Source organism: Nipponia nippon, unplaced genomic scaffold (assembly GCF_047370975.1).
Source record: "Nipponia nippon isolate SJK-2023a ecotype South Korea unplaced genomic scaffold, ASM4737097v1 scaffold_34, whole genome shotgun sequence".
In the NCBI taxonomy this organism is placed as follows: Eukaryota; Metazoa; Chordata; class Aves; order Pelecaniformes; family Threskiornithidae; genus Nipponia; species Nipponia nippon.
In genome coordinates this window covers 3,074,183-3,096,580 of record NW_028262352.1, presented here as the reverse complement: position 1 = coordinate 3,096,580, position 22,398 = coordinate 3,074,183, and the positions used below count along the sequence as shown (strand labels likewise).

The following is a 22,398-nucleotide window of genomic DNA, read 5'->3' as shown; positions in this document are numbered from 1 at the left end:
TTCCAGTACAGACCCTTGAGGAACACCACTTGTTACTGTTTTCCTTTTGGACATTGAGTCATTGACTATAACTCTTTGGATTGCAGCCATCCAGCCAGTTCCTTATCCATCTAAGCCAAGATCTGAAAGTAATGAGCAAGAGAGATTACATTTGGTGGTGGGTTCACCTTGGCTGGCTGCCAGACTCTCTCACTCCCCCTCCTCAACAGGATGGGGGGAGAAAATAAGATAGAAAAGCTCATGGGCCGAGATAAGAACAGGGAGATCACTTACCAATTACCGTCACAGCCAAAACAGACTCAACTTGGGGAAAATTAATTTATTTTATTGCCAATTAAAATAGAGTAGGATGGTGAGAAACAAAGACAAAAACTAAAACACCTTCCCCCTACTTCCCCTTCTTCCCAGGCTCAACATCACTCTCTTCATTCCCGACTATTCTACCTCCTCCCACCCTGAGCAGTGGGGGGGGGGGGGAGGGAATGGGGGGATGGGGAATATAGGGTTGCGGTCAGTTCTTTGTCTCTGCCACTCCTTCTTCCTCACGCTTTTCCCCTGCTCCTGCGTGGGCTCCTCTCCATGGGCCACAGTCCTTCAGGAAACAACTGCTCCTGCATGGGCTCCTCTCCACAGGCCACAGTTCCTGCCGGGAGCCTGCTCCAGCATGGGCTCTCCACAGGTTTGCGGCTATGGCATTTTTCTTCCCGAGCAACCGTTACGCATGCTGAGGCCCTGTTTTCCAGGAAGTGGCAGGACATCTGCCTGCCAATGGGAAGTAGTGAATGAATTCCTTTTTTTGCTTTGCTTGTGCATGTGGCTTTTTCTTTCCCCATGTAACTGTCATTATCTTGATCTAGAAATCTTCTCGCCTTCCTTCTATTTCTCTCCCCATCTCACAGGAGAGGGGAGTGAGCAAGAGGCTGGGTGGGTGTTTGGCTGCTGGCCGGGGTCAACCCACCACAGTCCTTTTTGGCACCCAACATGGGGCATGAGATAACAACAGTTTTGATCTGAGCATGCTATAGCTGTTGTAGTTGTTAATTGGCAGGCTTCTGTGGAGAAGTAAAATAAATCCTTCAGGAGGAGGATGTGACAGACTTCACCCAAGAGGCAGAAACCACATGGTCCCTAACCCCGAGTGAACTTCGAGATCTGCGGAAAGATTATGGCTTTCAGCCAGGCGAGCGGATTGCTGCCTGATTGCTCTGATCCAGGGATACTGGGGCCAACACTCAGGAATTAGAGGGTAAGGAAGCCCAGCAGCTGTATCCCTAGCTAGGGACTGGCGAATTGACAAAGAAATCGGAAGAGAGGCGACAATTCTCAGCCTCTAGAGGTGGCTCCTGTCGAGTGTGAAGGTGAGATATCCCCTCAAGAATGATCTTGTAAATTACCGAGGGAAGCGGACCATTACTGAGGAAGGCATCCAGTATCTGAGAGAATTAACGGTGGTGGAAGTCAGTGACAGTCAGCAACCTGTCAGTGACCTGGACAGCAACCAGGTCTCCAAAGATCTGGATGACATCCAGCATACACGGGCCATGTGGAGGAGGCTTGTCCGGAATGCACCGGTATTGTACTCCAACACCCTGGCGATGATGGACTGGCCAGACTTCAATATACCAACTGTGGAGAGACTGTCCCACCAGCTCCAGCGTTTCGAAGAGAATCTCTCATCTTCCACATCCCCCACGGGCCAGCGTCTCGGCTGTCAGGGGCGTCCCACAGAGCCAGCCTCTCCCAGCCAGAGAGAAAGGGAGCCCCAGGCGCATGCTGCGTGGTACCCTCTGGATCATCCTGCATGACCAGGGGGAGGACATGAGGAAGTGGGATGGTGAGCCCACCTCAAAGCTAGAAGCCCACATATGTGACTTGCGGGGGAAGACAGCTGCTAAGAAGAGGCCATCCAAGAAGGCTTTTGTTCCAGATGCTGTTGAGACAGTAGAAGGGAACTGGCAACCAGCAATTCCCCAGATGCAGAAGAGCGACTGAGAACGCCTCTCCTCTTGATTTTGGTGAAATGCCCTGTGGGGGTGGCTACAGCAATGGAAGCAGAGCAACTGGCAGCGCAGAGGTAAACCCATCTGGGCTGCTGCATTGTCACAAGACGTCGCTGCCCGGGTAGAAAAACTTGCTGTAAAGGCACATCACATATAGATGCTCACATGCCCAAGAGCCGCGTCACTGAAGAACATCAAAACAACAAGCAGGTAGACCAGGCTGCCAGAATTGGAGTGGCTCAGGTGGACCTGGACTGGGAAAGTAAGGGTGAGCTGTTCATAGTTGGAAGGCCCGTGAGACATCAGGACATCTAGGGAGAGATGCAACGTACAGATAGGCTCATGATCGAGGGGTGGACCTGACTACTGAGGCCATCACACAGGTCACCCATGAATGCAAAACATGCGCCACAATGAAGCGAGCCACACGAGTAAAGTGTCCCTGGAATAGCAGGCGGTGGCTGGGATATCGATATGGTGAGGCCTGGTAGATTGACTATACTGCCACAAACTTGCCAAGGCAAGCACTGTGTGGAAGCAACTACCGGGTGGCTAGAAACATACCCTGTAAACCATGCCACTGCTCGAAACACCAGCCTGGGCCTTGAAAGGCCAGTTCTGTGGCAACAGGACACCCCAGAAAGAATCGAGTCAGACAATGGGACTCATTTCCGAAACAACCTCATAGACCCCTGGGCCAAGGAACACGGCATCGATTGAGTGTATCACATCCCCTATCACCCACAAACCTCTGGAAAGATTGAACGATATAATGGACTGTTAAAGACTATGCCGAGAGCATTGGACACTGGGGAATAGAAGCACTGGGATGTAAAATTAGCAGAAGCCACTTGGCTGGTTAACACCAGAGGATCTGATAACCGACCTGGTCCTGCCCAAACACAGCCCTTACGTATTGTGGGAGGAGATAAGGTCCCCATAGTGCACATAGGGAAGTGGCTGGGAAAAGCAGTGTGGGTTGCTCCTCCCTTGGGAAAAGGCAAACCCATTTGTGGGATTGTCTTCGCTCAAGGACCCAGGTGTACTTGGTGGGTAATGCAGGAGGATGGGGAAACCCATGCACCCACCACCATACACAAAATCGTCCATTCCTTCATGTGGCACATCCATCTTTAAATAACGGTAACTCAGTGATTAGCAGATTTTTAAGCCAATTGTCACAGTTATTTTAAAATATTATTTTACAATGAATTAGTGTTCTATTCTCTGCCCAAGTAATTTTTTTTAATCAGTCTTCTTTATAGGAGTATTCTATGGCTATAGACTATTCTATGGCTAGTAATGCCACATTTAAGTCTGCAAGTAGAACACCAGAGAGGAGACTGCTGCAAGCATGCTTCTCTAATGATTTAAAAGGTATAAAGCACTGTGCGGTATTCAGCAGCAATGATACTCAGGGCAAGAATATCTGTTTCTGGTATGATCAAAAAACCAAGTTCCTAGAATATCAGCAAATGTGCAAACTTAGAGCAAGTCAATTAATCTGCAACAGTGCCCATCTTTGGGGACAAAAAAAATGAGAATTACCAAAAAATAACTGACACGCTCAAGTTCTTACACTACTTGACCTAACAGTAACTTATTTATTTGTATATCCCTACCCAGCATTATTGCTTCATTAAGATTTAAAAGAATAACATAAGTTGGAAGACAATCAGTACTTGAGGTGCTCTACTTTGTTACAGAAGGAGAGAAAAGCTACAAGAAGGTGTGGTTTCTTGAAGTACACGCACTATACTAAAGTTAACATTACAAGGGGCTCATAACCAGTAAGGCTACATTCTCATAGCCAGCTACTGCAAGGAAGCAGCTATACCCACAACATAGTACCACTTTCTCCAGCATACCCTTCCCTCTGCAATTAAGATAACACCTTCTGGTCTGTTCCAACTTTCCAAGTTGTACTAAAGGAATGTCAGATATAGAAAATTCAGGATATAGCCCCAGGTCTATATATGAACAAACAAGGACAATCTGTGCACATTCAAAGGAAATTAATACAATAGACACTTTAAATCCTTACTGAACACAGTATTACTTATAAAAAAGTTCTTCTTCCCAGTAGTCAGCTCCTACATCACCAGAAATCATGAAAGCGTTACTGAAATGAGTCACAAATAATCCCTCAGACAAATTAAGTATTCAAACTAAAAAACTGGCAATTTTCATCAGAATAAGTATTGCAATTTGTCTCTGAAACGAAGCTTTGGGGAATGGGTGAACAGCAAGTCCCCCGATCAGCTTGATAGGACATTCAATCCAACAACAGTTTATATAGCAGATTGAGAAAAATTTTGCTCAAAGACGACTCCCCCAAAATGAGGGTGCCTAGGCAATATATTAAACTAAAAGATATACATTTGGTAAATAAACTTAAATAATAGTTTTAAGAACACTTGTCGTCAGTTCATAATTTACATTTATGAAGTCGACAGGCAAATAATTAGTCAAGCTGTATTTCATATAAGTCAATAATGACTCTCTAAAGGGATATTAGAATATGTACTAAAGCAAGAGTAACTTGCCTTAGAGCAAGAATAACAGGTTTTTTTTCATTTCGCTAGCTCTTCTAACTCCAGTAATTTAGAAAACAGTCAAGTTACCTTAGTAAATTTCACTTCCATTTTTTCTTCCTGATTAGCATGCTTCTAAAACTTAGGGCCTCATTAACATCTTTTGATTGATGCACCACCAGTAAACAGCTACACCTGGTGCATCTGTCATCACTCTTTCAGTATACTGAGCATCTACAAGTACAAGAAAAAGATGACATCTTCCAAACGCATAGAAATTCCTAGCCTCTACAAAGCATGCAATGATTTTGTTATTTAGTTGCTCCTTAGGGAGTGCAGCAGCCCAGAGTGCTGCAAACAGAGGTGCGGCCATTAGCAGGGGCAGTTTGTGGTGCAGGGCACCTGGGACGCTGCAGGGACTGCTCTCAGTTTGCACAGCAGTTTGCACACAGAAAGGCTGACTCCTGATTAGGGAGGATCCGGCTCACAGAGAGCAGCAGATAGTGACGTGGTAGTTGTCGCAGCAGTTATTAACACGGCTGTGGTGCAGAGGGGACAGGCACTTATGCTGGGGACTGCGTGGGGCTGCTTGGAGATTGTGCAGTGATGGTCTCAACATGAAGCACTCCCCAGCACTGACTGGTGATAATGCCCTTGGCACGCTGGAGGCCTCGACCCAAAGAGAGTTGGGGTGGGGTGGGGTGGGGTGGGGAGGATGACACTTCCCAGGTCTCGGGCTGCAGAGGGTGCCTGGGGCCTCCCTGTGGGACCGGGGGCAGTGGTGGCATCTCCTGTGAGAGATGTGCTCTGGTCAAGGTGCTGAGTCACCAGGTGAAGGAGATGCAGGAAGAGGTGAGCAGGCTGCAAATCATCAGGGAGGACAATGAGGAGATTGACAGGGTCTTTGCAGAAACTCTGCAGAGACAACAGCCTGAGCCACACACAACAAGGAAGGAGGGACAGCTAGAGACCATGGTCAAACAGGTAGCTGAGGGTGGCTGTCAAGATGGAGAAGGCTGGAAGCTTGTGACTTCTGGCAAATGGAAGAAAGGCTCCTGCTTCACCTGCAGACCTGCAACTGCCCTGGGTATAGTGCCCTGGGCACTGGTGAGGACAAACAAGACCCTTCAGAGTATGCATCAGAGCCAGCTGAGCCCAAACCTTGTGTCTGCACAAAGGGAAAAAGGAAAGTGACAGTCATTGGAGACCCCCTCCCGTGGGGGACAGAGGCACCTATCTGCTGACCCAAACTGATGTCTCGGGAGGTTTTTTGCTTGCCAGGGGCCAGGATCCGGGATGTTGCAAAGGGACTGCCAAGGCTTGTCTGGCCCTCAGGCTATTACCCCTTCCTGCACTTCCATGTGGGCACCAATGTTACTGCCAGGGGTAACCTGGAGTATTTCACAAGTGACTACAAAACTCTAGGGGTGAGGATGAAGGGCATGGGGACCCAGGTGGTATTCTCCTCAATACTGACAGTGAGGAGGAAAGGCTCAGGTAGAAGTGGACTCATCCAGTGGGGTCAAGACCTGGCTGTGTGGCTGGTGTCACAGGCAGGGCTTTGGCTCCTATGGCCACGGGACTCCCTTTGAGGAGCGAGGGCTACTGAGCAAGGGTGGGATACATCTGACAAAGTGGGGCAAGAGTGTTTTTGCAAACAGGCTTGCTAACCGAGTGAGGCAGGCTTTAAAGTAGGTATGCCAGGGGAGGGTTACCATAACCTGAAGAGAAGTGAAGGCACAAGGGGCAGAGCAAACGTATCTGGGGGACAGCATGACAGGGGAGGCTCTCACACTTGCCCTGTAAAAGCAGCACGACTTGGGGCCCATCTCAAATGCCTGAACAGAAATGCGTGTAGCGTGGGGAACAAGCGGGAGGAATTAGAAGTCCGTACACAGTTGCAGTGGTGGGATAGCTCTCCTGATTGGAGTGCTCCAATGGAGGGATACAGGCTCTTCAGGAAAGATAGGGTGGGCAGGCAAGGAGGAGGGGTTGAGCTCTACACAAAGGAGCGGCTTGAATGCATGGAGCTTTACCTTAGGACAGGTGACAAAGCAGTTGAAAGCTTGTGGGTAAGGATTAGAAGACAGACCAGCACAGGTGATGCTGTACTAGGTGTCTGCTACAGACCTCCTGATCAAGAAGAAGAGGTACATGAAGCCTTCTTTAGGCAGCTGGAGAAAGCTTCACAGTCACAGGCCCTGGTACTCATGTGGGACTTTAACCACCCCAGTATCTGCTGGAAGGGCAATACAGCAGGGCGCAAGCAATCCAAGAGGCTTCTGGAGCATATAGAAGACTATTTCTTGATGCAGGTGATCAGTGAACCGACTAGGGAAAATGCACTGTTGGACCTGCTACTCACAAACAAGGAAGAACCGGTTGATGGTGTGAAGGTCGAGGGCAGCCTTGGCTGCAGCGACCATGAGACTGTGGAGTTTAAGATCCTGAGAGGCGTGATCAAGACAAACAGCAGAATTACAGCCCTGGACTTCAGAAGAGCAGATTTCGGCCTGTTCAGAGACCAGCTTGGCAGGATCCCATGGGAAATTTCCCTGGAGGGCAAGGGCGCCCAGGAGAGCAGGTTGATCTTCAAGGGCAAACTCCTCAGAGCACAAGAACGGTCCATTTGCAATGTGCAGGAAGTCGAGCAAGTGTGGCAGAAGGCCAGCACGGATGAACAGGGAGCTCCTGACTGCGCTCAGACACAAAAAGGAAGTACACAGGAGGTAGAAGCAAGGGCATGCTACTTGGGAGGGATATAAAGACACTGTGTGTGCAAGTAGAAATGCAGTCAGGAAAGCCAAAGCTCAGCTGGAGTTGAACCTAGCAAGGGAGGTGAAGGGCAACAAGAAAGGTTTCTCTAAGTACATCAGTAGCAAAATGAAGACTAAGGAGAGCATGAGCTCATTGTTCAATGGGGCAAGGGGACCTTGTGACAAGCGACAGGGAAAAGGCTGAGGTATTCGATGCCTTTTTTGCCTCATTTTTCACTGGTAAGGTCTGCCCTCAGGCCTCCCAGGTCCCTGAGCATCCTAGCAGAGTCTGGGGGAGTGAAGCAGTAGCCACAGTAGAGGAAGAAAGAGTTAGGAATCACTTAACCCACTTGGACATACACAAGCCCATGGGATCAGATGGCATGCATCTGAGGGTGCTGAAGGAGCTGGCCAGTGTCACTGTGAGGCTGCGCTCTATCATCTTTGAAAGGTCATGGCAATTGGAGGAGGTTCCTCATGACTGGAAAAAGGCAGATGTCACACCCATCTTCAAGAAGGGCGGGAAGGAGGATCCAAGGAACTACAGGCCAGCCAGCCTCACCTCAGTCCCTGGAAAGGTTATGGAGCAAATCCTCTTAGAAGCCATTTCTAAACACATGAAGGACAAGAAGGTGATTGGGAGCAGCCAAAGTGGCTTTACCAAGGGCAAATCATGCCTTACCAACCTCATTGCTTTCTATGATGTGGTGACTGGTTCTGTTGACAAGGGGAGGGGAGTGGATGTTGTATACCTTGACTGAAGAAAGGCTTTTGACACACTCTTTCACAGTCCAGCTCAAAGTCTCAAAGTCCAGCTGGGGCCCAGTAACTAGTTGGGTCTCTCAGGGATCAGTACTGGAACCAATACTGTTTAATGTCTTCATTAACAACCTGCATGAGGGGACAAAGTGCACTCTTGGCAAGTTTGCAGATGATGCAAAATTGGGGGAGCAGTCAATGTGCTGGAGGGCAGGGCTGACTTTCAGAGGGACCTGGACAGGCTGGAGAAACGGGCTGACAGGAACCTCATGAAGTTCAACAAAAACAAATGCCAAGTCCTGCACCCGGGCTGGAATAATCCCGTGCAACAGTACAGGCTGGAGGCTGACTGCCTAGGAAGCAGCTCTGCAGAAAAGGACCTGGGGGTCCTGGTGGACAACAAGTTGAACATGAGCCAACATGCGTGCCCTTGCGGCAAAGGAGGCCAACAGCATCCTGAGCTGTATTAGTAACAGCGCTGCCAGCAGTTCCAGGGAAGTGATCCTTTCCCTCTCTTGTCTTGGCACTTGTGAGACCTTATCTGGAGTAGTGTCCACTTTTGGTCTCCCCAGTACAAGACAGACATGGGCATACTGGAGCAAGCCCAGTTCCTTTGTGTGCCTGGACATGGCTTCCAGGAGGATTTGCTCCCCAACCTTCCCAGATTCTGAGGTGAGTTTGACCAGTCTTTATCTCCTTGGATTCTCCTTCTTGAAGACGGGTGTGATGTTTGCCTTTTTCCAGTCATCAGGAACCCTCAGGGTCATCTCGTCTGGTTCCATGGACTTGTGTATGTCCAGTTGGCTGAAGTGCTCCCTAACTCAGTCTTCCTCTACTGTGAGTAATACTTCCCTACCCCAGAGTCTGCCACTAGGCTCAGGGATCTGGGACACCTGAAGGCCAACCTTACCTGTAAAAACTGAGGCAAGGAAGGCACTGAGTTCCTTAGTCTTTTTGATGTCCTTAGCTATTAGATTCCAGGCTCCGGTAAGCAGTGGGCACATGTTTTCCTTAGCCTTTCTTTTGCTGATGCTGTATTTATAGAAGCCCTTCTTGTTGCCCTTTACATTTCTTGCTAGTTCCAACTCCAGCCAAGCTTTGGCTTTCCTAACTAAATCCTCGCATGCGTCTCCATATTCCTCCTGGGTAGCCATTCCCTGCTCCCACCTTCTGTGTACTTCCTTTTTGTCTTTGAGCTCAGTCAGAAATCCCCTGTTCATCTATGCTGGCCTTCTGCCACGCTTGCTCGACTTCCTGCATGTCTGAGTGCAGGAAGCATTCTTGTGCTTTGAGGAGGTTGTCTTTCTGAGGATCAACTAGCCCTCCTGAGCCCTTTGCCCTTTAGGACAGTCAATCATAGTATCCTGCCAAGCAGGTCCTTTAACAAGCCAAAACCTGCTCTCCTGAAGTCCAGGGTTGTAATTTTGCTATGATGTGTCTTGCTCACTTCTTTCAGGATCTTCAACTTCATCCTCATCGTGGCTGCTGCCAAGGATGCCATTGACCTTTATGTCCCCAACCTGTTCTTTGTTTGTGGGTGACAGGTCCAACATCTTCCCCTAGTTGGCTTGTTATCTCCATCAAGAGCTTGTATTCAACACACTCAAAAAAATTCCTGGATTGTGTTTTGTCCTTTCATGTTGCCTTTCGATCAGATATTGGTGTGGTCGAAGTCCCTCATGAGTACCAGGGCCTGTGATCGTGAGGGCTTCTTCCGGTTGCGTAAAGAAGGCTTCCTCTACTTCCTCTTGATCAGGTGGTCTATAGCAGACATCTCCCCAGTGTCGTGATTTAACCCCGGCTGGCAACTAAGCACCACACATCCGCTCACTCACTCCCCACCCAGTGGGATGGGGGGAGAATCGGAAGGGTAAAAGTGAGAAAACTCGTGGGTTGAGAGAAAGACAGGTTAATAGGTAAAGCAAAAGCTGAGCACGCAAGCAAAAAGCAAAATAAGGAATTCACTCACTGCTTCCCATCGGCAGGCAGGTGTTTAGCCATTTCCAGGAAAGCAGGGCTCCATCACACATAACAGTTCCTTGGGAAGATATACCTCATAACTCCGAACGTCCCCCTCTTCCTCCTTCTTCCCCCAGCTTTTATTGCTGTTCTTCCCCCAGCTTTTATTGCTGAGCGTGACGTCATATGGTATGGAATATCCCTTTGGTCAGTTGGGGTCAGCTGTCCCAGCTGTGTTCCCTCCCAACTTCTTGTGCACCCCCAGCCTACTCACTGGCAGGGCGGTGTGAGAAGCAGAAAAGGCCTTGATGCTGTGTAAGACCTGCTCAGCAATAACTAAAACATCCCTGTGTTATCAACACTGATTTCACCACAAATCCAAAACATAGCCCCATACGGGCTACTATGAAGAAATTTAACTCTATCCCAGCAAAAAACAGTACACCCAGGCATCAGGCAGGTCCCACTTGACTAACCTGATCTCCTTCTATGACAAGGTGACCCGCTTAGTGGATGAGGGAAAGGCTGTGGATGTTGTCTACCTGGACTTTAGTAAGGCCTTTGACACCGTTTCCCACAGCATTCTCCTGGAGAAACTGGCTGGTCGCGGCTTGGACAGGCGTACTCTTCTCTGGGTAAAAAACTGGCTGGATGGCCGGGCCCAAAGAGGTGTGGTGAATGGAGTTAAATCCAGTTGGCAGCCGGTCACAAGTGATGTTCCCCAGGGCTCAGTATTGGGGCCAGTCCTGTTCAATATCTTTATCAATGATCTGGACGAGGGGATCGAGTGCACCCTCAGTAAGCCTGCAGATGACACCAAGTCGGGCAGGAGTGTTGATCTGCTGGAGGGTAGGAAGGCCCTACAGAGGGATCTGGCCAGGCTGGATCGATGGGCCGGGGCCAACTGTATGAGGTTCAACAAGGCTCAGTGCCGGGTCCTGCACTTGGGTCACAACAACCCCATGCAACGTGATAGGCTTGGGGAAGAGTGGCTGTGGCTGGAAAGCTGCCCGGCAGAAAAGGACCTGGGGGTGTTGGTCGACAGCCGGCTGAATATGAGCCAGCGGCGTGCCCAGGTGGCCAAGAAGGCCAATAGCATCCTGGCTTGTGTCAGAAATAGTGTGGCCAGCAGGACTAGGGAAGTGATCATCCCCCTGTACTCGGCACTGGTGAGGCCGCACCTCGAATGCTGTGTTCAGTTTTGGGCCCCTCACTACAAGAAGGACATTGAGGTGCTGGAGCGTGTCCAAAGAAGGGCAACGAAGCTGGTGAAGGGTCTAGAGCACAAGTCTTACGAGGACCGGCTGAGGGAACAGGGGTTGTTTAGCCTGGAGAAGAGGAGGCTGAGGGGAGACCTTATCGCTCTCTACAACTGCCTGAAAGGAGGTTGTAGCGAGGTGGGGGTCGGTCTCTTCTGCCAAGTAACAAGCGATAGGACGAGAGGAAATGGCCTCAAGTTGTGCCAGGGGAGGTTTAGATTGGATATTAGGAGAAACTTCTTCACCGAAAGGGTAGTCAGGCACTGGAACAGGCTGCCCAGGGAAGTGTTTAAGTCCCCATCCCTGGAGGTATTTAAAAGACAGGTAGACGTGGTGCTTGAGGACATGGTTTAGTGGTGGACTTGGCAGTGCTAGGTTAACGGTTGGACTTGATGATCTTAAAGGTCTTTTCCAACCTAAACGATTCTGTGATCACCTGTGTTGGTCTGTTCTCTGATTTGTACCTGTATTCTCTTGACTGGCTCTTCTTCTGCTCCAGGGCAAAGCTGTGTGTGTTTGAGCTACTCCTTTGCACAGAGCACAACCCCTCCCTGCCTCTTGTCCAGCCTGTCCTTTCTGAAGAGCTTCATCCATCCATGGCTGCGCTTCATTTATGTGACCTATCCCCCACATCTCTCTAATCCCAATGAGAACAGAGCCCTGCAACCGTGCCTAGAATATTGATTTCTCTTGGTTTTGTCGTGCGTGTGTGTCCCTCCATGCTGCATGCATTTATGTGCAGGCACTTGAGATGGGCTCCCACTTGTGCTGCTTTCATGGGGAAAGTGAGGGCCTACCTGTCCCCTGGGTACTTTCTCCATGCCCCTGTTCCTTTGTTTCTCTTCAGGCTTTGGTCATCATGACCTGTCAGACCTAGTTCAAAGTCCTCCTCCCCAAGTTGGCAAAGATGCCTCACTTTGTCAGGTGGTTCTTGTTCCTTCTCAGCAGTCCTCATCAATCAATTAGGATCCCATGGACACTAGCTGTGCAGCCAGGTGTTAACCTATAGGATGCATCTGCTCCCACCAGAGCCTTTTCCCTTCACCTGCAGTATTGAGAAGAACACCTGGGCTCCCATGTGCTTCACCCTTGTTCCCAGACCTCTGTTGTCACTTGTGATTTGCTCTAGGTCTCTTTTTGCAGCGTTACCAGCATCCACACAAATGAGCAGTAAGGGGTAATAGGTCAAAGGACTGGATGAGCCTTGGCAGCCTCTCTGTAGTATCCTGTATCTGGGCCTCCAGCAAGCAACAAACCTCCCGTGACAGATCCTTTCCTACAAGAAGACAGAACCAGGCTCTTCACAGTGGTGCATGATGGGAGGATGAGAGGCAATGGGCATAAGCTGAAACAAGAGAGGCTCTGACTGAATATAAGGAGAAAACTTTTTCACAATGAAGTCAATCAAACAGTAGAGCAGGTTGCCCAGAGGGGTTGTGCAATCTCTGTCTTTGGATGTTTTCAAGACCTGACTGGATAAAGCCCTGAGCAACCTGGTCTGAATTCAGTGTTGACCCTGCTTTGAGCAGGATGTTGGACTAGGGCCCTTCTGAGGTCCCTTCCAACCTGAATTATTCTATGATCCTATGTCTGGTCAGCAGATGGGTCCCCTGCAGAAGGGAGACTCCAACTGCAGTCACCCAATGTTCCCTCTTGGTGCTAATGCACAGTTCTATTGGGTGTACCGTGGCAAGGTTTTGGTAGCCAAGTGTGGGACTGCAGGGGTGGCTTCTGTGAGAAGAGAGCAGGGGCTGCCCTGTGCCAGACACAGACGGTTCCAGCCGGCTCCGCAACGGACCCACCGCAGGCCAGAGCTGAGCCAATCAGCGAAGCTGGTGGCGCCTCTATGAAAGCATATTTAAGAAAGGGCAAAACGCCGCATGGCAGAGAGAGGAGTGAGGAAAAAAAGTGTGAGAAACATCCCTGTGAACACCAAGGGCAGAGAAGGAGAGGGAGGAGGCGCTCCAGGCGCCGGAGCAGATATTCCACTGCAGCCCATGGAAGGGACCACAGTGGAGCATGTATTTCCCTGCAGCACATGGAGAGGAGCCACGCTGGAGCAGGGGAAAAGTGTGAGGAGGAAGGAGTGGCAGAGACAAAGTGTTATTAACTGACCGCAACCCCCAAATCCCCATATCCCTGTGCCGCTCAGGGGGGTGGGGAGGTGGGTGTAGAGGAGTCAGGAATGAAGGAGTGAAGTTGAGCTTGGGTGGGGTGGGGGAAAGATGTTTATTTTTAATTTTTGTCTTTGTTTCTCACCATCCAACTCTATTTCAATTGGGAAGAAAATTAAATTTAATTTTTCCCCAAGTCAAGTCTGTTTTGCCCGTGACGGTAATTGGTAAGCGATCTCCCTGTCTTTATCTCGACCCACAAGCTTTTTCATCTTATTTTCTCCCCCTGTCCTGTTGAGGAAGGGGAGTGAGAAAGCGGCTGGGTGGGCATCTGGCAGCCAGCCAAGGTCAACCTACCACAACAGTTCGGGCCCACCTGGCTCTGAAGCCTCCCTCAGAGCTGGTTTCTCCTCTGGCTACCAAGGTACTCTATGGGTTCTGTAAATTCAGATCTGCAGGTAGAGAAGGAGCCTTTCTCCTGCTGCCAGAAGTCACAAGCTTCCAGCTTCCCCCCCCCCCCCCCCCACACACACACACACACACACACTTGGGCACGTCCATCCTGCTCTCATTCAAGCATAACCGCTAGCCATCCCTCCTTCCTTGCATCATGTGGCTCAGGCTCTTGCCTCTATGGAGTCTCTGTGAAGACCCTGTCCATCTCCTGCTCATCCTCCTCAATGCTACACAGCCTGCTCCCCTCCTACCATAGCTCTTTCACCTGCTGACTCGGTGCCTCGACCAGAGCATGTCTCTCACAGGTGATGCCACCATCACCCCCAATCCCAGGGAGAGGCCCCAGGCACTCCCTGCAGCCCCAGACCTGGGCAGCTACATCCTCCCTCCAGGGCTCTGTTTCTGAGTTAAGCTCTCTGTCATACCAGGGGTACTTGCTCCACCCAGTTCTGGGGACCGAGCCCTGTGGCACATCACTGCCATTGTCACACAGCTTTAAGCAGTCCCTATACTCTCTCTGGAGCAGTTTCTGGGCCTCCTTTGTGCCCCCTGCTGTGCCAGCTGCCAAGTCTCTTCTTAGCTGTGCTCTGCAAACTTGCTTAGTGGTTAAATAGGTGCTCCCCTGTAGCAGGTAAGTTTAGTCTGACCAATTTTGCTGTTGTTTTAGTCTATCTATTTAGGGAGCTAGTTATCTGGCTCTTTTGGTCTTTGTTACTGAATTGGTCCTCCAGGGATACACTTTGAGGTGTGCTTTGACAGCAAGTTTACTGCTTGACAAAATACACAATATCAGCAGCTTTGACATATGTAGTATGGCAATGAAGAAATTTTTCTGATAGTCATGATTGCCGAATGAAATGGTGGTACCTTCTGTATCTCCATTAGGTGATTATACATCAGTCCAATAACTTGCATAGAAAATATTGCATACATTGGACTCCTAGTCTGGACAATCAAGGATTAAGCTCTTAGGTGCTTTGAAATTTTGCTTGTCACTTGCTGTGCCTGTGAATTAAGGCATATTAGCGCAAATATTTTTATCAACTATTTTTTCCTTAGCAAAAACTAAGGACGTTAAAATATTTGCCTTTTCTTGCATGATTTGAATATTTTCATTCCTGTCCAGCCCAGACAGTAGTAATCAAGCAACTTGGGAAGAGAATAAGTACTTCAAAGTATTTCTAAAAAGAAGAAATAAAAAAACGTTAGCTGAAGTTTGAGAATGATATCTATATTTAGTAGTCTTCCAAAGTATTTTGCTCTGTAGCACTTTCCAAATGGACTAGTTGCCACTCATATATATGGGTGCCAAAGAATAATTATAATGACATGGTATCAGGAATTAGCTAAGGTTCTGGGAGAAGTATAGCTGGACTACAGTAGCATTGTTCGTTGGCTAATTAGCATCGCTGCCAGAGCTACTTAATTCTACTGGAAACTACATTGCACTAATACAACTATATTGTTCTATTTCCAGCACTAACTTGGGGTGTCTGTACTGTACTCTGTTGTGTGGTGGAGATGGGCTATATATTTTTTTAATTCTTGCTTGCACCTTATTTTTTTCTTTTGTGCAAGGAAGGCCTTCCTCAGATTAGATGGCAGTCTGGCATCATCTTTACAACATATGACCTTATATGTTGCTTGCCTTTCTTAGTTTTGTTTTCTGTTCTGACATCTTTTAGAGTTTATTGATGTTTCTTTAATTTCTTTATTGTATGGCTCTTTGCATGTTAGTAATATGAGCTACTTAAGTATTCATTGTCTTTCCTCTTACCCCTCAGGCCCTTCTCATTTCAAGGTTCTCTTTCCTAAGAAATAAGATGGAGTCTATTGGGTCTCCTTCCTATAAATATCTATGCTGTATACTTGCACATAATATTTTTCTTTCACTTCTGAATGTATGCTGGTTAATTTATTTGGTGATAATTTGTTCTGTATTCTTACCAATGAGTTTGCAGTAGTGGTTTGGGCTGAAATCTTGGAAGCATTTTTGCATGACTCACTTAAGCAAACTTCCATGGTAACTGAATATCATCCTGAACTGCATACTGCTACAGCTTTAAGTTTAGGTATTGTTAATGGCTTGTTTCTTATGAAGACTGATAATAAGCTTCTGTTGCAGTGAAAATAAGGGTATAGCTCCTCTAAACGTTTCAAAGGAAAGCAGAGGTAATGTGACCGTAAAATAGCTCATAATGTTTCAAATTATCAAGGGCAAGCCCAGCAGAGGGCCACCAAGATGGTCAGCAGGCTGGAGCACATGACATGCAACGAGAGGCTGAGAGCTGGGTTTGTTCAGCCTTCAGAAGAGAAGGTGCCAGGAGACGTTATTTCTGTCTGCAACTACCTGACCAGAGGATACAGAGAAAATGGAGCCAGACTCTTCTCGGAGGTGCACAGTGATAGGATGGGAGGCAACGGACACATGCTGGAACATGGGAAATTCTGATTAGATATTAGGAGTTTGTTTGTTTGTTTGTTTGTTTGTTTGTTTGTTTGTTTGTTTTAACCATGAGGGTGTTCAAATACTGGAACAGGAGCCCAGAGAAGCTCCTTTGATCTTCTGAACCCCACCGCTACACACACACTCTCTCTACTATAATACCTGCATCTAACAATTAAGATGAAACTACATAGAGAGTGTAGTAGAGGGGTTTTTGTTTGTTTTTAAACTTGAGAAGAATAGGTGATGGTGAATCTTAATCTGCCCAGGCCTTACATGCTCCCTAAAACAGAATTCTTGAACAGAAAAGACATAAGGATAGATAGCTTCAAGTTGAATAAGAAAACTTTGGTTAAGGGTACTTTATAGAAGTTATCCACACTAAACCCATCATAAAGAACATTATTTTGAATAAATTAAAGGAACCTAGAACTCCCCATTGGGTACCCATATAAGTGAAGTTCAGTGGAGCTTTTAGAATTTCTACTATACTCAGTCTCATGATTTATGTACAGAACTTGCTCTTCCTGCCATGCAAGAAGGTTGCTGGGATTGCCACTTCCATCTAACCTTTTCCAGAAGTTAAGGAGTTCAGGATTTTTGATTCCTTGAGCACGCAGCAGGAGAGTTCCCTGTTGAACATGCTCAATGAAGGCTTTCCTCCGGTCAAAAGTTGCATCAAGTAACTGTCTTGTCCAGAAGTATAGCACTTGGCCAATGCATTTACCTGGCCAAGAGCTATATTTCTGTTCCTTTCAAGGGTGCTTCAGAGGAGTCCTAGAGTAACAGAGCTGCAATAAAGAGTATCACCAGAAAACCAAATCAAAAAGTTGTCGGTGTCCACCTATAGTATATAAACAGATCATGATCCCAACATCAGTTTGAACACCACAGGTCTAGTCACCTAGGCTATGTATTTGGACATACCTCCAAACAGCTTTTACAACTCAGAAAGTTAAGTGAAAATTTTAAACCAGCTTTTACGAATGTAACAGTCATTCTTGGAAGAAAAGAGCACCCTGTTAGGTTATGTGATAAAAAAGCTCGTCTCCAGAGGAACAATGGCAGGTGGGGGAACCTGAAGAATAATCTGCCCAGGCCTATCGCAGGAGAGCCATCAGCCCATCAAAGGCTCATCTCCACACACACAAGAGGGAGCACAGAGGCACAATGGCAGGCAGGGGAACCCCAATAACACAGTCAGAGTAAGGGACACCTTGCCCTGGCTCCTCCCAGGGCTGTCCCAGGAGAGCCTCAGCCCCATTGTCATTGTCCAGGGGTGACACCCATCAAGATGGTATCAAGATGGTGATGGTTGGACTCGATGATCTTAAGGGTCTTTTCCAACCTAAATGATTCTGTGATTCTAAGATGAGTCAATGGGAGAGGCTCTCTGGATCACCTCACAGACCGGGGGTGGGGTGGGGGGGTACTGCCTAGGGAATATGGGACACATTATGGGATGCGGGGGAAGAGCATTTTGGGATCACACAAGACTTATTATGGGATGCTTAGGGGAGGAAGCAAAGGCAGGGGAAGGGAGGGATCTAGGTGGTTTGGGGAAAAACAAGCACGGAAAAACAGAGGGATAAAAGGGGCCGGTCACAGGTAAGCAGATGGTCGGTCAGTATGCTTGTCTGGCCATACCCTGCACCTGATCAGCACAGTCTGTCCTGTCTTCTCATTAAAATCCATTTTAACTCTTTTCCTGGATGAGAGAACTCTCTATTCTGTGCATACATGTGTGCATGGAGGCAACGGAATTTTGGGTTTTTCGACCACGGGGCGGTTTACATGGCACCAGGCCTGCTGGAGACAGATGGGGTTCACTTGTCGCAAAGGGGGAAAAGGATCCTGGCCCAGGAGTTAGCTGGCCTAGTTGAGAGGGCTTTAAACTAGATGCGAAGGGGGAAGGGGATAAAACCTGGCTTGCTTGGGATAAGCCTAGGGGTGGCATGCCTGTGTTGGTGAAGAGATCTACAGCCCAACTGAAGTGAATTTACACCAATGCACGCAGCATGGGCAATAAACAGGAGGAGCTGGAAGCCATTGCACGGTAGGAAAACTATGATGTGGTCGCCATCACGGAAACGTGGTGGGATGACTCACATAACTGGAGTGCTGCAATGGATGGCTACAAGCTCTTTAGAAGGGACAGGCTAGGAAGGAGAGGGGGAGGGGTAGCCCTGTATGTTAGGGAGTGTTTTGACTGTCTAGAGCTTAACGACAGTAATGATAAGGTTGAGTGCTTATGGGTAAAGATCAGGGGGAAGGCTAACAAGGCAGATATCGTGGTGGGAGTCTGTTACAGACCACCCAACCAGGACGAGGAAACAGATGAAGTATTCTACAAGCGGTTGGCTGAAGTCTCGCAATCCCTAGCCCTTGTTCTCGTGGGGGACTTCAACTTACCAGATATCTGCTGGAAATACAACACAGCAGAGAGGAAGCGGTCTAGGAGGTTCCTGGAGTGTGTGGGAGATAACTTCCTGACGCAGCTGGTAAGCGAGCCAACCAGGGGAGGTGCCCCGCTGGACCTGCTGTTCACGAACAGAGAGGGCCTGGTGGGCGATGTGGTGGTCGGAGGCTGTCTTGGGCTCAGCGACCATGAAATGATAGAGTTTTCAATTCTAGGAGAGGTAAGGAAGGGGGTCAGCAAGACCGCTACCCTGAACTTTAGAAGGGCGGACTTTGGGCTGTTCGGGAGCCTGGTTAACAGAGTCCCTTGGGAGGCAGCCCTGAAGGGCAAAGGAGTCCAGGAAGGCTGGACGTTATTCAAGGAGGAAATCTCAAAGGCGCAGGAGCAGGCCGTCCCCATGTGCCGCAAGTCGAGCAGGCAGGGGAGAAGACCGGCCTGGCTGAACGGAGAGCTTTGGCTAGAACTCAAGAAAAAAAGGAGAGCCTACCGCCTTTGGAAGAAGGGGCAGGCGACTCAGGGGGACTACAAGGATGTTGTGAGGATATGCAGGGAGAAGATCAGAAAGGCGAAGGCGCAGCTGGAATTTAAACTGGCCACCGCCGTTAAAGACAACAAAAAAAGTTTTTATAAATATGTTAGTGACAAAAGGAGGGCCAGGGAGAATCTCCCTCCTTTGTTGGATGCAGAAGGTAACCTGGCCACGAAGGATGAGGAGAAGGCAGAGGTACTTAATGCCTTCTTTGCCTCAGTCTTTAATAGTCAGACCAGTTATTCTCAGGGTATTCAGCCCCCTGAGCTGGGAGATGGAGATAGGACGCAGAGTGAAGCCCCACTTGTCAAAGAGGTGGCAGTCACTGACCTGCTCCTCCACCTGGATGCACACAAGTCCATGGGCCCAGATGGGATCCACCCGAGGATAATGAGGGAGCTGGCAGAGGAGCTTGCCAAGCCACTCTCCATCATTTATCAGCAGTCCTGGTCAACCGGGGAGGTCCCAGATGACTGGAAGCTAGCAAATGTGACGCCCCTCTACAAGAAGGGTCGGAAGGAGGATCCCGGGAACTACAGGCCTGTCAGCCTGACCTCAGTGCCAGGGAAGGTCATGGAGCAGTTCATCTTGAGTGCCATTATGCAGCAAGTGCGGGACAACCGAGGGATCAGGCCCAGCCAGCATGGGTTTATGAAAGGGAAATCCTGTTTCACTAACCTGGTCTCCTTCTATGACAAGGTGACCCGCTTAGTGGATGAGGGGAAGGCTGTGGATGTTGTCTACTTGGACTTTAGTAAGGCCTTTGACACTGTCTCCCACAGCATTCTCCTGGAGAAGCTGACTGCACATGGCTTGGATGGGTGCACTCTACGCTGGGTTAAAAACTGGCTGGATGGCTGACCCCAGAGAGTGGTGGTGAATGGAGTCCAATCCAGTTGGCGGCCGGTCACGAGTGGTGTTCCCCAGGGCTCAGTGTTGGGGCCGGTCCTGTTCAATATGTTCATTGATGATCTGGATGAGGGGATCGAGTGCACCCTCAGGAAGTTTGCAGATGACACCAAGTTGGGTGGAAGTGTCGATCTGCTGGAGGGTAGGAAGGCCCTACAGAGGGATCTGGCCAGGCTGGACCGATGGGCCGGGGCCAACTGCATGAGATTCAACAAGGCTAAGTGCCAGGTCCTGCACTTGGGTCACAACCACCCCATGCAACGCTACAGGCTGGGGGAGGAGTGGCTGGAGAGCTGCCTGGCGGAAAAGGACCTGGGGGTGCTGGTTGACAGCCGCCTGAACATGAGCCAGCAGTGTGCCCAGGTGGCCAAGAGGGCCAATGGCATCCTGGCCTGTATCAAGAATAGTGTGGCCAGCAGGATCAGGGAGGTGACAGTGCCCCTGTACTCGGCCCTGGTGAGGCCGCACCTCGAGTACTGTGTTCACTTTTGGGCCCCTCACTGCAAGAAGGACATCGAGGCACTGGAGCGTGTCCAGAGGAGGGCAACGAAGCTGGTGAAGGGTCTAGAGCACAAGTCTTATGAGGAGCGGCTGAGGGAGCTGGGGTTGTTTAGCCTGGAGAAGAGGAGGCTGAGGGGAGACCTTATCGCTCTCTACAACTGCCTGAAAGGAGGCTGTAGCGAGGTGGGGGTCGGCCTCTTCTCCCTGGTAACGAGTGATAGAACGAGAGGAAACGGCCTCAGACTGCGCCAGGGGAGGTTTAGGTTAGACATTAGGAAAAACTTCTTCACCGAGAGGGTGGTTAAGCATTGGAACAGGCTGCCCAGGGAAGTGGTTGAGTCTCCATCCCTGGAGGTATTTAAAGAACGGGTAGATACGGTGCTCGAAGACATGGTATAGATGGACTTGGCAGTGATAGGTTGACGGTTGGACTCGATGATCTTAAGGGTCTTTTCCAACCTTGACGATTCTATGATTCTATGAAATGCTAGCAACTAGAGTCAGACCACGGGTCATAGGGCCCATGTGTCTGGGGTGCCAGCAACTGGAGCAAGTGAGGGCACGCATGTTGGTGTGTGACCACCTAACTAGCTGGCAAGTGGGTTAAATGGCTTGGGAGCCAGGTATGCGTGTGTGCCCCTGGGGATGAGACAACCAGAGGAGTTGGCTACTGGAGGGACCAGGGTGTTCAGGCCAACTGCTGGAGAGACCGTAGGGTCTGGGGGTTGACTAAGAGACCCCTTTATACATGTGTCTGTGCCTGAGGCAACTGGGGAGAGCGAGGATGCAGCTACTGGATGGACGGAGTGTCTGTGCCCAGTTATTAGAGGGATCCACAGCACATGTATCTGTGTTGCTTATGCTTTCAACACTGAAGGGCACCTGACCTCGGTGCCAGGGAAGGTTATGGAGCAGATCATCTTGAGTGCCATCACATGGCACGTCCAGGACAACCAGGGAATCAGGCCCAGTCAGCATGGGTTTATGAAAGGCAGGTCCTGCTTGACTAACCTGATCTCCTTCAATGACAAGGTGACCCGCTTAGTGGATGAGGGAAAGGCTGTGGATGTTGTCTACCTGGACTTTAGTAAGGCCTTTGACACCGTTTCCCACAGCATTCTCCTGGAGAAACTGGCTGGTCGCGGCTTGGACAGGCGTACTCTTCTCTGGGTAAAAAACTGGCTGGATGGCTGAGCCCAGAGAGTGGTGGTGAATGGAGTTAAATCCAGTTGGCAGCCGGTCACAAGTGATGTTCCCCAGGGCTCAGTATTGGGGCCAGTCCTGTTCAATATCTTTATCAATGATCTGGATGAGGGGATCGAGTGCACCCTCAGTAAGCCTGCAGATGACACCAAGTCGGGCAGGAGTGATGATCTGCTGGAGGGTAGGAAGGCCCTACAGAGGGATCTGGCCAGGCTGGATCGATGGGCCGGGGCCAACTGTATGAGGTTCAACAAGGCTCAGTGCCGGGTCCTGCACTTGGGTCACAACAACCCCATGCAATGTGATAGGCTTGGGGAAGAGTGGCTGTGGCTGGAAAGCTGCCCGGCAGAAAAGGACCTGGGGGTGTTGGTCGACAGCCGGCTGAATATGAGCCAGCGGCGTGCCCAGGTGGCCAAGAAGGCCAATAGCATCCTGGCTTGTGTCAGAAATAGTGTGGCCAGCAGGACTAGGGAAGTGATCATCCCCCTGTACTCGGCACTGGTGAGGCCGCACCTCGAATGCTGTGTTCACTTTTGGGCCCCTCACTACAAGAA

At 49.3% G+C, this 22,398-nt stretch overlaps 1 protein-coding gene across 5 annotated transcripts in view; it reads right to left on the bottom strand.

The window, feature by feature from the left end:
* Window positions 1–22,398, bottom strand: part of LOC148054102 (E3 ubiquitin-protein ligase UHRF2-like) — a 162,431-nt gene that overhangs the window by 84,628 nt on the left and 55,405 nt on the right. The gene's annotated exons all lie outside the window — the stretch shown is intronic.